General features: G+C 36.8%; 1 protein-coding gene and 1 long non-coding RNA gene across 8 annotated transcripts in view; both read right to left on the bottom strand.

The window, feature by feature from the left end:
• The window catches only part of LOC109623365 (low-density lipoprotein receptor-related protein 1), an 880,389-nt gene that overhangs the window by 697,715 nt on the left and 165,451 nt on the right, over window positions 1-17,223 (bottom strand). The window lies entirely within an intron of this gene.
• On the bottom strand, window positions 9,573-14,421 carry LOC115258252 (uncharacterized). Its single transcript, XR_009999144.1, has 2 exons — window positions 12,874-14,421; window positions 9,573-12,420 (listed from the first exon to the last, which is right to left on the bottom strand). It is a non-coding gene; the product is annotated as an uncharacterized LOC115258252 (long non-coding RNA).

The following is a 17,223-nucleotide window of genomic DNA, read 5'->3' on the forward strand; positions in this document are numbered from 1 at the left end:
ATATGATTACTGGTTGTCTGGGCCATATTCTGAACGGTTAAGGGAATCTCACAACAAACACTAAAATAAATGGATGTTCTTGTTGCTAGAGATAATGCTTCACATTACTATCAAATGTGTTTGTTGTCTAGCTAAATGTATAAAATAAATTAAACCTCATAATAACTTCCAGTCTCTGATCTAGACATATTTTTGTTTGTGGACGACGTGTTCCTAATTATGGACACCATAAGAAGCAGTGGTCCTAATTCTGAACACATAGTGTTATTTACTATGTACAAACACATTCTCTACGTTCGCAGTTCAGTCAAAAACGATATCAGGGTGGCCACAGACTCGGGAAATGCGGGAAAAAGTCGGGAATTGAAATCCATCGGGAAATATGCGGGAATAAGTCGGGAATTTTATTTATGATCGGGAATTTTTAAAATGATGTGTAACTCCTCCAGAATGTAAACTCTAACCTATATTTAGCATTTGATTCACTTCAAATCCAGATTCTTACACAGTTTCAGAAGCTTCACGCAAGAATTTCAAAATCCAAATGATGCAGATGAGCATTGGATTCTGAATTACGAGTGATTTTTTTGTTTGATAGGAATTATACGATAACAGGTTTTCATTGTCCGGATGCTCGAGTCAACAATTGGACCTTAAAATTAGGCAAAACATATTTCAAATCATAATTTTTAGAAATGAAGTTTAGAACGACTAAAACACCCAATCTAAAAAACGTGAAAAAAGTATCGCAAAAATAATTTTGGTAGTTAAACTTTGAATGTTTTTATCAAAAATGCCTTGAAATACTTCTCCAACATCTTCTTAGAAAATTTTTAGCTTGTTACTTGGTAGAAATTTTCTACATGAAAAAGAGCGTGCCTCTGAAGCAGATCTACTGACACACACACACTTAATTTAGAATTCCGAATCTCGGTTTACAAATGCCGAGATTTGTTACTCAAAACCGGCGGTTCTAGATTCATTTTAAATCCTAAAGAAATTCGACTTTTTTTGGACAAATTACTTTTTTTGAAAAGATGTACCTATACCTTGACCTATACTCTACGCATAAGTTCCCATCGAAAATTATTCACGAGTTTTCAAATAAGTTCTTCAAAAATGGGATTAGAAATTAGGCCAGGATATCGAATTTTTCCTGATAGATAGAAAAAGCCTAACAAATTTAGTCAGAAATTTCAAAGTTTTGTTTTTTTAGGGTTTGAGAATTTTTGTACGAATTCGACTAAAAATTGTTTATGAATAGAAAACCTTCTATGACAATCACCAGATATTTTCAAAATTTGAGAAAAATTCCGCTATCACGCTAAGTCTAAAGGTAAGTATTGTGAAAAGTGAATATACCCCAAATGTTTTTCGCTAGGATCGAAGATTTGGACCTCTAGTATCAGAATCTGTGCGGCTTAGAATATTTCACCTTGGGTTTTTTTAACCCTCGAGTGATCGCGCTGTTGTATTTTGTACAACACGTTGAAAAAATCTCGCTTTTTGAACTCAGCATAAGCGTGGTGCTGATGGTGGTGGCCAATCGCGCGAGTTACGGAAGGTTAAATTTTATTTTTTTTTCCTATTTTCCCATATAAATATCGAAAAAAGTCACTTCGAGGTCAATTTCATCCCATCTAAAAATGTATGGGGAAAAACGGGAAAAACCCAAGATGAAAATTTGATATTTGAAACCGCCCATATTCTGAATCAAGAGTTCCAAAAATACGGTTCTCAGGGTGGCCAGTGAATTTCAGATTTTGATTTCCCGGTTTTCTCCCGGTTTTTTCCCGAAATTTTCATTTTTTCCCGGTTTTACTTGCTTGTTTACTTGTGTTGAATAATCGGTTCAGGAGCTGTTCCAGGATAAATTTCAGAACTTACATATGTTTGAATTTTCAATTAAACTCCTGGGTGAACTTCAAGAGATTCTTTTGGGTAAAATTCAGAAATAATCTCTTAAGAATTTTAATTCCTGATGACATTTTTTTTTTTGCAATGCCAATGAAACATAGGTTTCTGTAAAAACTGTACATGTACATTTTTGCAACTGTAAAGTACTTTCACATTTCTTCGCATTTTTAGTTTGAACGTCAAAACATCATTTCCACTAGAATTGATACAGTATGCCTGATACTTGTGTTATAATTTTGAAGATGTTTCATATCAACTTAATTTAAACAACATGTTCAGATTCAGCCATTTTTGGCACACAGGCTTCTTTGAAAAATATTCAAACTTTTGATGGAAAGCAATTATATAACAGAAATGCTTGCATGAATCGCTCAAGAAACCGTTTTTCTTACGCAGTACGCAGTTGCAAAGGAATGACAATTCAAATGGCTGTCACTGTGGAATTTTTATTCCAGGAATTGGTCTAAAACTTTCTTGAGCGATTCCTTTTGAACACGAAACTGGCCTTTGCTGAATTCCTTTGAGCAATCGTTAATTACTTTTAACAATTTAACATTTTTTTTTCAGAAAGCCTATAGGCTTTATTGTTTTGTGTTCGTCTCTCATGTTCCATATAATAACATTATTTGTTTTAGTAACACTTGCCAAAAAAAACTGCTTAGAATTACGTTTGGCCAAGTAAAAATACTGATTCTAGGTTTCAGTTTAGTTGTACATAACTGTTGTTAAAATTTAGCCAACGACAACGTCCTATTTACTCCATTTAGTCTGTCTTACATCAATTCTTTGTTGCTGTTGTTAAAATACATTTCCCACAATTTCAATTTGATGTAGGCAAGTGAAAAGAAACATGTGAGTGCCCTTGTTAGTTTTTGTAGCATTATTGTATTTTGGTGACATCGATACAAGACTAATTCAGAGGAAGATTGCCCTTTACTAAAGATTACTGAAACTCTTTACATTATTACGCAGGAATTATAAATTATTGTTTCTTCTTAATTTGCTGAAAACTAAGAATAAAAACAGTTATAACTTTTAAAATGACTTAACAGATCGACTTCAGCAACCGATATTATGATTTTAAAATTCTCAACATCTAAATATAACGCAAGTCGTATTTTCAATAAAATATATCGAAATATTGCAACTTCTGTTAAACCAGCAACATGCTTGGCATTACAGATTATTTTCATGGATGATAAAAAAGTGATTAATAATTAGAAATAATAGAGCAGCATGGAATTATTCCTGGAAATGCAAAATTTTCCCGGTGGCAATCTGAATTCCCGAATATTTCCCGGTTTTTTCCCGGTGATTCCGAATTCCCGGCTTTTTCCCGGTTCTCCCGGTTTTCCCGGTTCGCTGGCCACCCTGGGTTCTAGCGAATAAAGTTTGAGGTACATTCAATTTTCATAATACTTTACTTTGGACATAGCGTGCGCTTGTGCTCTCATAGCAACTCATATTTTTTTCTTTTTTGAAAATTTTCAATTCCTACTAAACAGGAATTTTGAGACGTACCAATAGAAATTCATCTGAGTTTTTCATTTTTTGTTTTGACATATAACGCCAACGAGTCCTTGCAAAAACCTTTATATGTACGAAATATTTAACTATGTATAATCTAATGGATTTCGGATAATTTTCAATCTGGGCCCTGTAGCATAATCGGACTAATAATATTAGCTACAAGTTACAAGTTACACGTACTAATATTACAAGTGCTAATAATTTGTGTTGCATAAAGGCTCAATTTTCCACTAATATTATTAGCCCTTGTAATATTAGTGACCATGAAAATACAAGTTGTTTTGGTTCATTTACCTGTCAAAATTCATCCGACAGTTCACTATTAATTTGAAATGGCAGTTGATGTTTGTTTATTTTCTACATTTTCCGCGTAACATCCGAAAATAACTTCATTTATTCCGAAGTTTTGCATTCTTTCTACGATACAGGAAGAAAAGCATGTGCTGTTTGGATCATTCTCGGCCGCTCTGACGAAATTTTTTTTTTAAGTATGGCACTGCAAGTACCTAGATTATTAGTAAAATGTCCCAAAGATTTAATAGTACTGGTTGAAAAAGAATGTATAGTGGTAATCACGTTCAAATGTATGCGTGCCTTTTTAGTAGATGTAGTTGTGAAACTGCGAGGAAAATATTTGCACTCTTGCCCCGGACGTTAGTTTTATCATTATTTACCCTTTTTACCCAATTCGATTGGGTAATATTTGCATATGCAATCTGAATAGCCTTTCAATCGGCGTGCACTTTTGTGTGAGGAAAAATTTGCGCTAGTGTTCGTGTGTTGAAATGTCACTTATCTCTATAAAGATTTAGCAACATGTATTATGCTTCTTGTTAAAATCCGAAGCGATCTGGGATGTAAAAATTGAGCTTTTACCTACTTTTATATACAACTCGATTCGAGTTAGTGTATGTATATTGTAGCTCTTGATTAGCTTAATGATGCGCAATACAAGCAATTGATTCAAATTTATTTCACATCTGCAACTTTACCTGTGCTTATGCAGTGACCATAATACATAGCTTTACCAAGAACCTCTAATCAAAGATGGGTATTGAGTTGTCCAAAAATTGTCTCACGAAACCTAATGCAAGCCTATCCATATACGTGAGAACAAAAGATGTTTACAAAGTTCTTACAGATAGATTAACACGGGAAATCTGAACACAAACCACTACCACACAGGAATTTGGATTGGTCAATTGTAGAAACTTTGAAGAACTTGAGAGACTCAGCAGAAATTATATTTTGGATACAAAGTGTACATCGACGCAATTTTCTCTGAGTTTCGAATACATATTGCCAAATTTAATCGTCGAAAACTGGAAATAAGGTTGACATGTTAGATAAATAATATCTTTTGAGATCATCAAAATGGTAAATCGATATATTCAAAACTAAATATGACTTCTGCAATACTTTAAATTTAACTTGTAAATTATTTTACAAGGCCTCTGAGACTTGTAATCAAAAGTACAAGTCATAGCTAATATTTTATACTTGTAGTTTGTTTATGCAACATACACTTGTAAATTCTACTAATAATATTAGTCCAACCGACTTGTAGTATTGGACTTGTAACTTGTACTTGTAAATTTTTTATGCAACAGAAAATTACAAGTTACAAGCTACAAGACTAATATTATTAGTAAAATTTTCATTATGCTACAGGCCCATGGTGGTTTGTATATGGACCTGTTCATAAAACGGAATTTAATTTTCTTCATAATTATTGTTAACTCAATTATATTTCTTGCCAGCAGAGTATGTTTTAAAAAAAATCATCAAAGAATATTTTAGTTAGCCGACTAGATTTTTTTGTTGAAACTTCATCAAGCATTTCTTAAAGAGTTTACAAAAATCCTCTGGGAATTCCGACAGAAATATTTTCAAGTATAGATTTACGTTTAAAAACATCCAGAATCCATTTGTTACTTGTAAGTTTCTTTTGATGTTAACGTCTCCAAAATATTATAAACTGTCACAGTATTACAATGACACTGTACATATTTCAGTAAGTTTTACAGATCCACTTAAAAGTTTGGATTCTTGGATGTTTGACATGCTCCACAAATATATAAAGAAAAGTCGGGAAATTTCAAAATCAATGCGGGAAAAAGTCGGGAAAAATGCGGGAATTTCCATTTTGATTTTATGTGGCCACCCTGCCGATATGTTTTGTAACGATTGGGTAATAGAGGGGCTTAAAAAAATTAACATCTCAACTCTCGATTCAATATATGCTTCATAAAAGGAAAATCTATTTTGCGTTAGCCGACTGTTCAGAATATGGAGCTGTCTATAATATGGTGCACGCACGGTACGTTTTATAATCCCAGCCCAGATACTATGCCTACAAACTTCGTCGGTGTACAAACTTCAATCACGATGAGCAAAATGTAGGCTAAACCAATCATGTCCAAATTTAACACAGTTGATTGGGACCGTAAAGGGCATCTAAAAAACTTTGATCTGATTGAATCTGTTCAGTTTTGAATTTTTCCCATTACAACGTTGACCCATCTTTATAGAGATAAGGGAACGTTCAAAAATTACGTCCAACATCCCGCATAGAAAATTATGGTTGATGGTATCGTTCATATCATACGATACTAATTCGTGGAATAATAATGATAAATACAATAATAATTTAATGATTTAATGATGAAAGTTATAAAAATGAGATCATACAACACTTTTCGAAAACTATAGTATCAATGATAATGATTTACTCTATGATACTTGAATAATTTTTAATAATCCATATTTGCTTATTTTTCTGACCTCATTCAATGTTGGATACTTTTTGAACGGACTCAGCGTGAATAGTCGAAAAGAAAACATTGTTATGGTTGCTTGCGGATATTTACCTTACGATTCATGATCAATTAGGCACAGATAAGCAAAACATAATTCTGGAAACCGATTCTCGAACACCAACGCTGCAGGCGACGTTGTCCCATGTATGTTCTCCAGCATTTACTTCAGCATCGTTCATGGGCATCGGCATCGCAGGGAAGAACATTCCCTTCGGTGCAAATCAAATTCCGTCGTAAGATTTGCTATTGATTCTTTCCAATTTACCAGTTTTCATCGACAGCCAGACAAAAATGGTAAACGCCTCTTCATTATCACTTTCACATTGATCACTTTAGGCACTTCATTTTTGTCACTTGTCTTCATATTTTTTTCCAACTCAAATTTCGCTTTCCAAACATTATTCTGCTATTCTGCTATTATCAACGCATCCCCTGGCTTTCGCCCATCTGCGTTGTCTTTTCACTAGGCAATACGTCTACCAATTGATGTTTATGGGCTTGCCGGACCAAGTCATGTAGCTAAGCCAAACACCCCACCTACAACTGTTGGGTAGGCACCATTGTCCCGCCCACTGGTCTTTTACAGCTAGTTGTAGGTGCATGTGTGCGTGTAAGTATTGGAGTGTGTGTGTCAGTGTTGGTGTATTGTAGGCGCCAACTCGTTCTAATCCACTCTGATAGCTAACACCCTATTGAACCATTACCCTTAAATTTGGCAATCTATGAAATAGAATGAGTTAAACGCCTGTAGAAAACAGTCAGTTAAATCAAACAAGGAATATTAGTATTAAAGCGAAGATACAACGAAGCAACGCCCCGAACCTCGAGAGCACAAACCCCAAGAACCAAATGACAGGCAGCGCCGATAAGTCGATCGACTGGCCACCATCAGTGAATAACCAATCGAGTAAACCCCCCAGCACAAACTGCCACCAGCTCTCCCGACCTGCGCCCAACAAATCCGAGGCACAGCCCAGCCTTAGCTTCACCTTAAAACCAAAATCTAGATTACAGAGCACAATACTTCCCAAGTAACCACACAGCTCGAGCCGCAAATCACGCACAACACGGCACAAATAAGACAAACACTACCACGCCCGTACAACCGAACCCGACCTAGAGTAGAGAAGGGTCTCTTTCCACTCCAACCCGGACTCAACTGCACCCACAGGGCAGCGCACCTCACCCACACCGCACTCATTCATGCATCACTGTCCGAGCCGCACGGTCACCTGGGTTGAGTCTATCTGCATGACCTCGCCCAACCCGTAACGCAGAGTTTAAGTCCCTCTCTTGCATTACAAAGTACTCCCTCTTCCCAAAAATCTGTGCGTGGTATAAATGAGATCTCAAGGCTGAAGAAATCGTCACCAATACAACCGCCAACACTGAGCACTCAATGATGTCGGCCTTATCAACGACGACCCCCTCAGTCCCAAACCCAATTATCCCACACTACCCAAGTAACCACCCTGCTGAAGCCGTAAGCACCACACGCACAAAGCACACACACCGACACGCACCACCCCACACAAACCACCAAGGCCGACCAAAAGCGGAAAGCGGTGCCACCACTGCTGAATCACGAGTTTTTCAGTATAATTCAGCAATCGTAGATCCATTCTTCGACCCTACTCAGCCCTAACGGTCCATAGCAATGCCTGTCAATATATGCGCCTCACACATGCAACCCCTACACCCTAACAGTATGGTCACTTGGGTATCCCTGGGTTTTGACATGATGGTCAGGGATCACAGCCATCAAAACGTTCCACACTTTATCAGGGCTTACGACCTGTAGACATGATGATTTCTCAATAGTTTCAAGCTCTTTCGGACCTTCCGCTATTGGAGACCATCATGGCTAGCGGTGTTAAATTTCGCTTTCCAAACATTATTGGCATTAAATCACCCGCGAGTACTTGTTCACTTCAGTCTCAAATAACGCGCGACTAGTTAAAAACGATCCCGATAACCACATCAGTTCAATTCCCGTGTTTCAATAAAAGTCATAAAAAAACAATCCAATCCGAAACAATGATTCGTGTAATGATTTCGGAATCGATCAAACCTGCAGGGGTGTAACTTTTTTTCCGGCCGATAAAACAGAGTTGATGAAATATTTCCGTTTTGTTTTTATTATTCACTGTATCATAAAATTTATGATTAAGTGATCATAACATAAATAATTCATCGAAAATTTTGTTCGACAAAAAAGGCATTTTTGAATGGTAACGATACTTAACAACCCATTCAGTCTATCATTGAAACTCCGAAAACGATAACTGCTATCACCGATATGATACTTTGTATGATTGATTTATCATCCTGCCAATGATAACACAAATCGTAGGAAAATGATAACCTGTGCAATTGCTGAATGATATCGTTTTATTCGGGATGTGGGGGAGGGGGGGGGGGTTCTAGAAAAGTGTGACAGTACGTGTATTGGGTATAGGGAACTGCATGAAATTATCTCCTTCTCTTTCACTCTAACAAAAATCTTGTAAACAACAAGGCCACGAAACTTCAAAATCCCATACAAAATCAAAACAGTGCGGTGCCCTATAGGAAAAGTGCGAGACAGAGGGGGGAGGGGGGGGGGGGTCTAGAAATCCAGAAAAACGATGGACGTAATATTTGAATCTTCCCTAAGTCAGTAACAAATTTTGAAAACGACGTATAATCAATGGTGTAGCATTGATAGGGTACTGCAAGCACCTGATCTAACCTCACTTTGTCTGACAGTTCAGCGAGCTTGTTTACAAGGTGTTAGAATTTTTAACGAGTGGCGAAAATTTAATTTACGTCTCCCGTCCCGAAACCGTTGTGATACGGAAATATCGATTATATTCAACTCTACTTGTACAAAAACAATCGTCTAATCACCGTTTTATTGAAATCATATCGAAAAACAGTTTTGCCGGATCTCCGCCAGAGACTAAGTCCATGTAAACAAGCTCGCTGAACTGTCAGTGCACGGCTTCGTGACGTCATCTTGCAGTATCCTATTATACGTCGTTTTCAAAATTTGTTACTGAAGTGACATTTCAACACACGAACACTAGCGCAAATTTTTCCTCACACAAAAGTGCACGCCGATTGAAAGGCTACACTGAAATAAATTTTGTTGTCGTTTCCACCGAATCCATGGTAGAATTAAGAACTGTACCAACAATTTTCAACCGAATGCAAAATTACACTCAGCGAAAAAAACTAGCGAAATTCATCGAAATACCTTATGAAAATTTGCTATAACTAATTCTTATGGATGACATAAGAATACCTTATGAAAATTGATAGTGCTTCACGGAGAAAAAGCACGACAGTTTGAAACAACAAACACGTTTGTTGATTCATAAACCAACAAAATAGTAATTTCAAATCGAACATTTGTTGTTTTTACACCACTATTTTGGTTCGATACAAACCGTAAAATTTGTTGTTTCTACTGCCAGCTTTTTCCTTCATAATAACGAAGGGCGTCAGTTACTTTGAACTACTATTTGTCATTTTTACCGGAATGCAACCGTTTAATTTTACTAAATCTAAGGTTAATTCAACCGGCATACACAAACCACAATATTAGTTTGATTCTACCATCCCTGTGGTTAAAACAAACCAATATTCCGGTTAACGAAAAAACAACAAACATAATAGTTCAAACCAAACCAAGTTGCTGGTTTGTTTTTGTTCTTTTTTCTTTTTCCTTATTTCACAAGCCACATTCCACATTTTTCTCATTTTGCGAAGTCTGATCAGTGATCGAGCAGTTTAGTATTGTAAAATCTTCTGCTATTTTTTATTATTTCATAACGCTTTACAGCTCCAGGTAAGTTCAAATATTTGAATATTAAATGTGTGAAACGATAGTCTTGAATATCATTGATTTTCAGAAAACAGTAGCTACGTGAAACAATGGCCTTGAATCTTGGCCCGGATCCCCGGTGGGATGGATATTTGGTTTCCCGGATAAAAAATACAATAGAAAAACATAGGATTCTAATGTGACAGTACCACTGAAAACCATGCTCTCACAATAGAATTCAATGTTAAAATAACAATAGAAAAACAATAGAATCAAATGTTTCTAACAATAGAATCAAATGTGAATGAGGATTTCACATTGAATTGTATAGGTTGTTAAGTATCATAACAATACAAAAAAGGACTTTTTTCCATACATATTTTTTCGCAAAACATAAGATTCTAATGTAAATGAAATGTTGGTAATACCGATACGTGGTATCAAATATACAGAAGATTTTTATGTATTTGTATTGTTTTGAACAGTTAAATAAGCAGAAAACATACTGTTTTAAACTTTGATTTTACATTAGATTCAATGGTTTGGGCATGGTTTTCTAATGTGATACAGAAGATTCTTATGTTTTCGAATTGTTTCAAACAGTGAAATGCTCAGTAAACGTATTGTTTTGGGTAGTAATTTTATTTCTGGTTCCACATTTGATTCAATTGTATTGAAATTGTTTTCTATTGTGAAGACAACATACTGTTTGTACTGTTTTTACATTGTATTCAATTGTTTGGGTATTGTTTTCTATTATGATACAGAAGATTCTTATGTTTTCGAATTGTTTCAAACAGTGAATCGAACGGTAAACGTATTGTTCTGAGTAGTGATTTCACTCCTGGTTCCACAATTGATTCAATGGTGTGGGAATTGTTTTCTATCGTAATACAGAAGATTCTTATGTTTTTAAATTGTTCTAAACAGTGAAATGTACGGTAAACGTGTTGCTTTGAGCAGTGACTTTATTACTGGCTCCACGTTAGATTCAATTGTTTTGAAATTGTTGTCTATTGTGATACAGAACATACTGTTTTGCACTATTTTTACATTAAATCGAATGGTTTGGAAATTGTCAAGGAAATTGTTTTCTATTGTGAAACAGAAAATTCTAACTTCAACCTCTAAGGAAGCCTCTAAGTTTAACTGACCAAAAAATATAAACTGCTTGAGTAAATCCTGAATGAAGCGAAATTGAACTATTATTATGCATTTGGACTAGAAGCTTGTATATTTTAAGCTACATTTCAAAAAACAGATCGAACAATTATGAAATATTTGGATCACTCATGTAGTAAACCGAGTAATGTTTAATTGCATTGATGATTGAAGCGTTGGCTCCCATGCCCCACAGCCAGATAACTGGGTTTAGCAGACTAAGCATTATATGTGGCAACACTATAAGCGGCATGATGGAACCGTGCCGAAGCGCGCTAAGTGTTATTAGACCACTAATGTAGTTGCATTTAGTGGGTGATGAGGTACAAAAGTAACATTACAGCGTGCTTAACCTTCATTGTAGCACTTAAAAATACTCGATATACTACAACTTGAACCTATACTTGAAGATCGTTCGAAGTGTTAAAATGCAAAATATTGCATAGATTAGGTTCGTTAAATGTTGATTATACACAAGCTTCTATATAGTTTTAGTTCTTCAAATATTTGGATCGCTCATTTTGTAGTTCAAATAACGTCTGATTGCATTGATGGTCGAAACTTAGGCTCCCATGCCCCACCAGCCAGATAACTGGGTTTAGCAGACTAAGCATTATATGTGGCAACACTATAAGCGGCATGATGGAACCGTGCCGAAGCGCGCTAAGTGTTATTAGTCCACTAATGTAGCTGCAATTAGTGGGTGATGAGGTACAAATGTAACATTACAGCGTGTTTAACCATTATTGCAGCACTTAAGAACATTTGATGAACTACAGCTTGTGGAATACAACATACAATTTAGAATTTGATTCAAACGCATGCATGTATTCCGTGTTTAAAGAGCGAACCTATATTAAAAGACCTTACAAAGCTACCAAATGCAAAAGATGGCTCTACGGTTCTACTCAGTTTCACATTTGATTTCACCAAAAGAGTTTGATGATAAAACTATTGCAGTCAAATTAAAGGAATGGAAAAAATCAGAGTTTTTACAATAAGTCTATTATACTATTTGTCCCTTATGCAGATCTTGCTTAGATCGGCATTCAGCATCCGGCCGTACTCTTCGCAGTGCACCTTGCCCTCGCCCTCTTTTCTCCGCAGGAACCAATCCAGATCGTGCGCATTCATCGGAACAAGCTCTGGGTTGATTGCTTATGCACCGGCTTGACGTCCTTGTGACTGTTGAGGAATGAGAAGGGGTGATTAATAACGATACGTGGGTTCAAATATACCTTAGAATTTTATGTACAGTCGGCGTTCGTTGGGGGCTCATGAGATGGGCTGCCTGGATGGTTAGATGTTCGCTGGCTGGGGCAACAAGCAAACCATTCGTAGCATCCATAACCAAAGCTTGCAACTTTTTCTTGCTATATTTCCATTTTTTTTTCAATATTTTCTTTTAATATTTTTTAAAATATTGGTACAATAAAATAAGCCCTTTTCAAATGTTAGTTTAGAAAATTGTTAAAAAATCTTAAAAATAGGTCAAAAACTACTAGTTTAGATGATTTTATTGTATAATAAAAAAGGTCGAACCAACCCTGTGAATTTGTCTGTGAAAGTGTGATTCGCTACCAACCCTGCCCTGCCAACTCAACTTTCCGCAAAAGTGCAAACAAAACACATACAAACCTGTTGAAATGCCGCTACTGTTGAATGATGTAGCCAAGGATTTAGCACTGCACCACACTATATTTACTACCGTGCGGAAAATTTACGCAGTTGAGCGTGAATTTTCCACATTTTTCCGCACACGAAACTACTCTTCGAAATTTCTTACCGCCGACGACCGAGCTGATTTCAACGAAACTTGGCTGTCATCGATACACACTGTTTCGGAATTACTCAAAAGCTGTTTTTTTTTCTGAAACGTCCAGACCATTGAAAAACGGTACATTTCAATGTTACTGATACATTCTATTGTAAACTAATGGTTTGAACGCTGAATCCAAAAATAACAATGAATTCAAATGTTAATCTATTATTTGGCTATGTAACCATGGAATCTAATGTAAACCTATTGTAATCACTATAAAGAATTTAATTTTAAAAATACTGTATAATACATTCACATTAGAAAGCAATGTTAACATAAGAATCTGTTGTTTTTCAATTGTTTCTCCCATAGCCTTAATTGTTCGTTTTTATCCGGGTTGCCAATCTGCTGGATTTTGATTCTGCGCCGTGATTCTCGTTGTGTTTTAAGATGAAATGAATGTATGCCGGAGGAAAGTTGTAATCAAGGAACGCCGTGAAAGTCGAGCCGCTAGCAAAGATCCGGCATCGTCAGCATGTGATATTTCGTTATTATAATAGTTATGTCAGATAATTTATGGGAAAAGGTAACGGCACGGCATCTAAAACTTGACCAGAACAAAAAAGATGTTTTCAGCGAATTATATTAAGTATTGTTTTACGGAAAATAAATATGTGCATTTTACAGCTTTAAAAAAAAACTTTTCTTTTGTCATCGAAAAAGGGTGGTTTTGGGTAGTAGGGGGGTGGAGGTGATTCAACCGGAGGGGTTTGTAGTTTCAACTAACAGTTTGGATTGTTTTAAATGGTAAATGCACACAGAAAACAAACCAAAGCTTGTTAAAAACAAACGGCATACGGCAGTTGAAACAACAAACAAAATCGTTTATATCCTCTACTGTCAAAACGAAACAACCAACTTAATGGTATTTTCAAACGGACGGTTGTAGAAATTAACCGCTGAGGCGTCAGAGAAACAAACCAATACTTTAGTTAATAACAACTACCACGGGTAGTCAAATCAAACTAATATACCGGTTGTGCCGAATTCAAACCAAAAATCCGGTTAAACTAAACCGAATTCCGTTTGTGATTACTAATTATTTTTCTCCGTGTTGCTATGACAAATTTCATAAGATAGGCTTATGAAAAGAACAAAAAAATCTTAAAATGATGCAGACTGGATTCGATCCATGAACGTCGGGATCACCGAGCCCGTGTTTTATCCACACGGCTACCGACGCTTGAGAATACCAAGTTGCTAAACATCAATAAAAGCCAAGCTGCGAGACGATTTTACGTCATAGAGTGACCTTATGAAATTCATCCGAATCATTATGAATTATTTAAAGGCCGTTTCATAAGTTGGACCTTATGGAAATCTTAAGGTTATTTGGCTGAGTGTATGTTAATTGTACTGAAACATTGTCAATATTACCATGCGTGTATTACTGTTGACTAAAAACATTCTTGGTTCTACTATTTGGGCATTGTAATTTCGACCATGTGGACTTGAATGTTGCGCGTCTTAGGGAACGTTCAAAAATTACGTCCAACATTTGGGGGAGGGGGGGGGGTCTAGAAAAGTGTGACAGTACGTGTATTGGGTATAGGGAAATTGCGTGACAGAGGGGGAGGGGGGGTCTAGAAATCCCGAAAAACGATGAACGTAATTTTTGAATCTTCCCTTAGATAAACATGGTCAAAAATACAATGTCAAAATAGTAACATCAAGAATGTTTTTAGTCAATGGTACTTCACGCATGGTAATATTGACAATGTTTCAGTACAATTCAGCAACAATTTTTGAAAACGACTTATAATCAATGCTTTACCATTGATTATACGTCGTTTTCAAAATTTGTTACTGAATTAACAGAATTTTGCATTCGGTTGAAAATTGTTGGTACAGTTCTTAATTTTACCATGGATTCGGTGGAAACAACAACAAAATTTATTTCAGTGTATTCAGATTGCATACACTGAGCCAACTCTCCCGATCATAGTTATATGTCAGTCCTATATTACTGCACTATTGGAATATCATATGAATCTAATCTTGGGTTGAAAAGGGGATGTGAGAGTTATATGCGACGCATGTGGTATGACTCTCAGATCGCCATCATATTGTTATATGTCTTGCATTTTGCTTCTATCATGTGGGCTAGGTGCGCCAACTAGTGCGCCAATGTATATGCAACTCCAATAATATCCTTCACATTAAAAAAAAAAAAGTTTCCTCAGGCTGGAGCGGGAGTCGAACTCACAGCGTCTAAATGGCTGACGCCGCTAGCCGCACGACCTCGAAGCTCACTTACTGGAAATGCGAAATTATGCAAAACGTATTCCACTTTATCTGCCAATGTTGCTTTTCCACCCGGCCAAAGTTATATGCACAGCTAATGTATCGATCGTGTTATGTGCATATAACTCCGATATGCGCAAGTGTCATTGAGTTTTATTAGAAGGCTTTTCATTCGGAACTGTTTATGGTATGATACGTATAATGATTCATTTGAAGTGAACGTGTCAGACTAGGGGTACAATGTATGTGTAGTGTCTGATAAAATAGGCTTTTAGAATTATTTCAGTGTATGCAAATATTACCCAATCGAATTGGGTAAAACGGGTAAATAATGATAAAACTAACGTCCGGGGCAAGAGTGCAAATATTTTCCTCGCAGTTTCACAACTACATCTACAAAAAAGGCACGCATACATTTGAACGTGATTACCTCTATACAAATATACTAATATACAAATTCATGCACTGAACGGCGGCTTGCGGTAATGACCAACATAACAATGTTTTTAAATTTACCATGCCAAAACATGATCATCGACCCATCAACGCTTCTTGTGTGCGTTTTGTTTCTTCTCACATCAACCGGTTCGATAGCCTAGTGGTAACGGCGAGCCTGGTGATGTCAAGGTTCTTGGTTCGAATCCGGTTGCCATCAGGAACTTTTTTTTAATTGAAAATCGAGTCCATGGTAAAATTGAAAACATAATTCTGTTGAATTGAAACAAAACTCAGTCTGCACAAATTTAGTGGCGTTGTGTATTTAAATTGACCCTCAGAATAGTAATTTTCACCGCAAGCCGCCGTTCAGTGTGCAATGGCAGGCAAAGAAAGCCTTCCAATTAACAACTGTGGAAGTGTTTGAAGAAAAAAAGTTAAAGAGATACACACACGCTAACCTGGAACTACCCATCGACTGGTTCGATTCGACCCGGATTTTCATGTTGTTAGCAGTTGTCAAAATCCGGGTAACGCGAAAACCCAGATCCGTTGAATCTGGGTAAAATTCTGGGTAATCGGCACTTTGTCATTTTCCGGCTTGAGAAAATGGCAGCAGTTAGGAGAACGCTGCAAATTATGAATGTTTTCGCGAAAAATATGCCGATAAATGGCGGGAAAACACTCGAATTATTCCGGGGAACTGTTTTCCTGCATCAGGTAAGTGAACAGCACATGGAAGTTGGGAGCTTTTTATTTAAAATCTAAATTCGAAATAAATTAACAAAATGAAGGCCCCGGAGGAGCTGGGTACCGTTTACCCAGATTTTGCCACCAACATCGGTAACCCAGATTTGAGTAAAGGTGCCTTTACTCAGATTAGAGTAACTGCAGTTTTGCTCAATCTGGGTCGCTTTGACACCAATCTGGGTAACTGAGGGTTACCGTGCACGCTAACCTGGAACTACCCATCGACTGGTTCGATTCGACCCGGATTTTCATGTTGTTAGCAGTTGTCAAAATCCGGGTAACGCGAAAACCCAGATCCGTTGAATCTGGGTAAAATTCTGGGTAATCGGCACTTTGTCATTTTCCGGCTTGAGAAAATGGCAGCAGTTAGGAGAACGCTGCAAATTATGAATGTTTTCGCGAAAAATATGCCGATAAATGGCGGGAAAACACTCGAATTATTCCGGGGAACTGTTTTCCTGCATCAGGTAAGTGAACAGCACATGGAAGTTGGGAGCTTTTTATTTAAAATCTAAATTCGAAATAAATTAACAAAATGAAGGCCCCGGAGGAGCTGGGTACCGTTTACCCAGATTTTGCCACCAACATCGGTAACCCAGATTTGAGTAAAGGTGCCTTTACTCAGATTAGAGTAACTGCAGTTTTGCTCAATCTGGGTCGCTTTGACACCAATCTGGGTAACTGAGGGTTACCGTGCACGCTAACCTGGAACTACCCATCGACTGGTTCGATTCGAC

The sequence above is a fragment of the Aedes albopictus genome, chromosome 3 (assembly GCF_035046485.1).
Source record: "Aedes albopictus strain Foshan chromosome 3, AalbF5, whole genome shotgun sequence".
Classification (NCBI taxonomy): domain Eukaryota; kingdom Metazoa; phylum Arthropoda; class Insecta; order Diptera; family Culicidae; genus Aedes; species Aedes albopictus.